Below are 6,095 nucleotides of genomic sequence, written 5' to 3' on the forward strand. Positions count from 1 at the left end.
ACAGTAACATGCTTTAGTCATGAAGCTAATAAACTGAGACTATGTGCTAAAATAAAGCAGTGAGGGTTGGTTGTTTGACTATAACCTACATGCTGGGAGTGGGAATCATCAGAGGATCCACGATAAAATATTATCAATACTTGAGTGAAGATAAAATATTGCAATTTTAAGTATGTTGTGATATGCTGAGTACTGTGATAAAATATGTTAATATTATGTCAATGTAATAAGAAACTGTAAATTATGTCTCCAAAAGAAACTGTCAACGTCTGCTTTATCTCAACGGAAAGTTTTTAGTCTGTTCATCTCACGTCAGCGATTTTCTTTTTTGCTGCAGAAAAATGTATGTAGTAGACTGAAAAAGCAATTAATTTTATTGTTTAATTATTATAAAAGAATAATAAAAAAAAATCAATACTTGGCACTGTGTGATGATACGATATCGGCACACAAAAATGTCTTGATACTATGCTGTATTAATTTTTATTTATTTATTTTTTTTCACCCCCAACTACATGCGACATGTTTTCATGTTGTCACAATACTGGAACTTTGTCGCTGTCAGTCAAGCACCCATACCAACAGATAGGAGACACAAAGGAGTAGATGCTGTTAAACAAAACATGATAAAAAAATATGAAGAAAAGTATTACCAACTTTCACACTCACAAATTCAGCAGAACTGGTTATTTCCCTTATTACAGTGGAAAATACAAAACTTTGAAAATTCATAATGAATATTCTACTAGAGATATTGAGTCCCATTGGTGGAATATGATTTTAAATTCACAGAAGTGACTAAATAGCTTTCATTTAAACTACTCTGTTACTTATGTTATTTTGCAGCAAGGACAGTGAATACAAAAACAAAACAAAAAAACCCAAAAAAACACATAACCAAAAAATCATAAAACCCAACTAAATTTAAATGTTGGTTTAAAACCAACAAAAGACTAAAGACTAATAATGCTGTCTAGCAAGAAGTTAGACTTGTTCACTCCCACAGGCTCTGTTCATCTTTTCTTATGTTCTTTAAGTTTATTATTTTATGTATATAGTCAAGCATTTTTTGCTGAAACTTCTTTAGATGTCCCACCTGCCTAAGGTTTTAAACTTAAAAAAAGCAATAAAGTAAAGGGGGAAAGAAAATAGAAACCACAGGATAAGGTAAAGCACAACCAGGGCAATATATTTGTTTTAACTATTGTGAATTGCACATAGACCTGACCAATATGTACCTTTACTTGAGACATGCTGCTGTAGTTTTAGTTTCAATCTTCATTCATTAAGGGCTCTAAAGAGCTGAACACAAAAAAAGGATTAGGAGGATAATTAATTAATAAATAATTAATTTTATAACATTAATGTACACATTAACAGTTAAACAACAATGCGTGTATTTCCCCCAGCCCTAGCAGACTAACTGACGAATAAATAATAAAACAAAAAAGTACATAACTCCATACAATTCCAATACATTTAAAATTATGAGTTGGTTGATTATGAGTATGGCTCCAGAAAGTTTTTTTTGTGTCAAAAATATGGCTCTTTAGGTTGCTGACCTCTGGGTGACCTACAACAGCAGGCAATTAAAGTAAATGTGACCCAGCTGCACTCTGATTGGCTAATTGCTAATGACTCTTCATGTGTTGGCGGAAGTTCGCACTTCTTTAAAGAAGATAGCAACTGGTGGAGATGAACAATATGGTTTATCTTCTACGGCCCAAACGTTAAAGTGTGCTTTTTGAAGAAAAACTGGGCATTAAAAGCTGCTAAAAATAACATAATTTACCAAGTGGCTAACTGCTAGCATACCAGAGGCTAACTGCTAGCTTGTCAGAGGCTAACTGCTAGCTTGTCAGAGAAGACGCTTCTCTGCTTCCGGTTGGAGATGGTACCTGGTCAAGAACAGTGTTCCAGGATGTCCAGCATCTTTCTGAGCGGACTACCAAACATGAAAACAGCAGTTCAGTGCGGTGTATTTGGATTTGCTGTGTCATCGCCTGCAAATGGAGGAAACGAACAGTTAAACAGCTAATTGAGAAGAACAGGTATGTGCCCAGTTGTGTTCACGTGTGGTACACTGTGTAGGAAATTTGAAAGAGCACATTGTGTTTTTGGCTTTGCATCTATCTAAAATAGTTATATGTCCAATATTCCCTTAAAACGCCACTTCATCAGTCAGAATAAACCAAAATTAAACTTGATTTTGTTAATATCTTAGAGTGATTTTTTTCTGTGTAGGCCTACCCCATGTTGTAATGTAATATGCCATGCAGACCTGATACAGATACTGCATTGAAGCCATTGTAAACAGTGGTTGAATATGAGTAGGCTAGAGAAACAACATTAAACATGAGACACTGGTGGGTGCTTTTAGAGTTGATTTAAGGTTTTTTGGATTGCTTACAAACCCCTGAGAGGCCTTGCTCCAAGTTATATAACAGATATTTTATTGCCTTATGTCCCTTCTCTCACTCTGAGATCCACTTTTTCAGATGCATCTTTTTCATGTTGTTTTGAGGTCTAGGTTATTTCGCAAAGGTGACAGAGCCTTTGCAGTCAGAGCTCCTGGACTTTGAAATGACCTGCACGAGGAGATCAGGGCTGCAATGTCTTATCACTTCTGAAAACCTGCATGTTTAAAACTGCCTTTGGTGATTTTAACTGCTTTATTATTGTGTGTTTAACTCTGTTAGGTGTGTTCTGTTTTTATTGCTTTAATCTTGTTTTATTTGCTTTGTCTTTTATTGGGGTTTGTAAAGGGCTTTGTAACTGTTTTGAAAGGTGCTATACTCAAGTAGCCTACTTTACTTACATATAATTTGAGACACTTACGTCTACTCTACTACACTCCAAAGGGAAATATTCTACTTTTTACTCCACTACAGTTATCTGATAACTTTAGTTAGGCTACAGGTTACTTTACAAGTTAGAATTTTTACTCATGAAACATGACTGGTAGAAAAAGATTTCCGCACACTTACATCTTTGCAGTGTTTCACTTTATTGTTGAGCTTTCGGTCTATTTGACCCTCACCAGAGCATACATGAGGCGACAATGGTCAGGTATATGAAAGTAACCAATTTCAGTCTTATCACTATGCAACATACCTGTGCACTACCCAGGTGGTAGAAGCCCCACCTCCTGGGAGTTAACAAAAAAGTACTGAATGGCAAACTGTGAGGCATACAAATGGACGCCAGACTTGTCTTGTCATACAGTACCAGAATACAAGAAAGGGGGTGGAACACAGTGAATACAGAAAAACATATAAGCTTGTAACAATCAGTCAAAAGCCATCATTAATCAGAGATCCCCAAATCTATAGAGCACACATCTCAAAAGTAAGACAAAGAGTTATGAAAGGGTGTCGGGTGAGAACCATCATAAACCATAGACCCCAAATTCTACAAAACATGGAAAAACATCTTGATAACAGCATAACACACATATCAAAGTCCTCATTAAGGCCTGTAGGCTGAAGTGCATCTAAGTGTCAATCCAGAACAGGTCCCTTTGGCATATCTTTCTTTCCATATCTCCCTCTCTTTGCAGTTCAATGTGCTCAATGCCCTGGAATCTCAGAGAGGAGATGGGGTGTGAAAATTCATTGGTCCACAGGGGGAGCCACAGTGATCGGTCACATTTTAGCTATTTTTAAGCATTTTTCTGTTGTTATAGCGCCACCCAGTTGCCAATTAGAGTTAAATTCCTCCAGTCACCTTGAGGCGTCCTGTTCTACATATCTACCAAGTTTAGTAAAAATCAATATGGCGGTTAGGCCTAGATAAGAAATTAGCTCTCTAGCACCCCCATTTTGTTTGATGGGGTCAATAATGGAGGGGTCCCCTCAGATTATGTGTGGTCATATGCCTACAAAGTTGCGTGGTGATCGGTGAAACCCTTGAGATGTTATACACCTTTATGTGATGAGCCACGCCCTCGGCAATATTCATTGCCTATAGAAGCTCAGTTTTAGTAAGTTTTCCAACTTTAGCCAAGAGGGAACTTTAGATATTGGTCCCTAGATTATGTTCACCCAGTTTCATGCAGATCGGTCAAACTTCCTAGGAAGAGATCGATTTTAAGTGTTTTTCAAAAAATTCAAAATGGTGTAAAATCTATATAACTGGAAGTTATGGGTTCTTGAGGCAAAGTTGTTCCTCATGAGGAGCGGCATCTCTGTGCAAAGTTTCATGTCTCTACGACATACGGGGCATGAGATATGCCCATTCAAAGTTTGCAATTTCAGTTGGTTGCTATAGCGCCCCCCTTTGGCCAATTGATGTAATATTGCTTCATTCGCATCCTCCCATGACCCTCTACCACTGTGCCAAATTTCACATGGATTGACCAAGTCAGTGAGGAGAAAAACGTGGAACAGACACACAGACAGACAGAGTTTTCGTCATTATATAGTAAGTTAAATCTTATCATGAAGGCATTTTAGTAAGTTAATGACAATCTCTATGCTGCATGTGATAAAAACCCGTAACAGGAAAGCTTTTGCCTGATCTTGGATGTCTGAAAACATAAGTTATCCATGTGTTGCAACACTGGGCACAATTTCCACATGGATAATTCCCATCTTTTAAAGAAAAGAGTCTGTTATGGGTCAGCCTTAATGTTGGCCGTCACCAGTCTGTTGCGTAAATTAGGACCTCTTTTATAGACATAGAAGGGATCCTTAAAATGCTGGGCTAATCCTTTATCAGAGGCCAAAATGTGCAGAGCAGAGCAGGATTTAGAGAGTGCGACTTGGTACGCCTTATCAACACACTGTAAAGAGTAGCCTCTGTCCAGAGAATATTTGTTCATGGCAGCAGCTTTATCAATGTATTCGTCATTAGAGTGACATATGCATCTGAGTCTGTAAAACTGACTTTTGGGTAAACCATACTTACAAGGTCTGGGATGAGCACTGCTGGCGAGAAGGAGTGTATTCCTATCAGTTCCAAGACCAAGCCGGGTGTAGCGGTGGTTGTTCATGAAAATGTACGAGTACAGCTAAAATATTGGCTGATTCATTTGCAATTATTTTGACAATGGCTGAAGTCATTTTTCCTGCAAAAAATGTAATTGTTCAGCTTTTTCTTTAAATGCAGGGCTTGTACTTGAAGCAGAGAATTTTTACAGTGTGGTATTAGTACTATTAAAAGACAGGATCTGAATACTTCCTCCAATTCTGGTGGTAATGCACTGAACACTATAAATATCTGTCAAATACTGAAAGAAACTGTTGGAGTGTCAGTAATCACAAGCTGCATTGATGTTAAATGCCCAGTAGGTGGCAGTGAAGCACCACTTTTGATAGCTGAGATTTTTCTGAAGTTTGCTCTTTCAAATCTTGGGTATCTAATTTTCACAAGCACAATAGCAGTGGTGGTAAAAGTGTTTTAGGAAGCCATGCACGTGCTGTGATGTTAAAGGACCAAATGCAAAGGGACGAGTGTGTGGACTACAGCTGTGCATGATGGCATCCACTCATGGCAACAAGAGTTTAGAGATGTTTGAATTATTTGGCTGAAGCACCTGCTGATCATGCCTCGTTTGTGACTTTTAATAACCACGAGGCCCTCCATACAGCGCTCCGATCCAGGTCGCCCATTTAGAAAGGACTGCGTCAGTAATCACAGAGCCCCTCTTCAAACGGGGCCACAGCTGTCTCCTATCAGCCCTGCCTCTCACAAATTATGCAAAACATTGTATCGGAAAATAAGCTGCGAAGGAAACTCTACATCCTCAGCACTCTCCCACACAACCCGGTGAACAAGGCACGTTCAATTGTGGCCCCCACAGACTCCAGAGCCCATTAAGGCCCCCTTCATGGCCATTACAGAGAAACCTCCAGTGCCTCTCTCCTCCAAGAGTGTTTTACTGGGATCGTCTGAACTCTTTCGAGGCCCGGCGCGGTGATAGAAGCAAGGATTGTGGAGGGGATTGGCCGAGGTTTTATGGGCCATTCCACAGTGCTCCGAGCCTGTTTATCCAGACGGTAAAGCCGCTGGATTCCTGCCTGATGTTTGGAGTACATGGACCAGTTTGGAATGATTGGAGATTTGATAGAGTTTCAGGGTAGAGGGATTCTTTT

The sequence above is a fragment of the Epinephelus lanceolatus genome, chromosome 15 (genome assembly GCF_041903045.1).
Source record: "Epinephelus lanceolatus isolate andai-2023 chromosome 15, ASM4190304v1, whole genome shotgun sequence".
In the NCBI taxonomy this organism is placed as follows: domain Eukaryota; kingdom Metazoa; phylum Chordata; class Actinopteri; order Perciformes; family Serranidae; genus Epinephelus; species Epinephelus lanceolatus.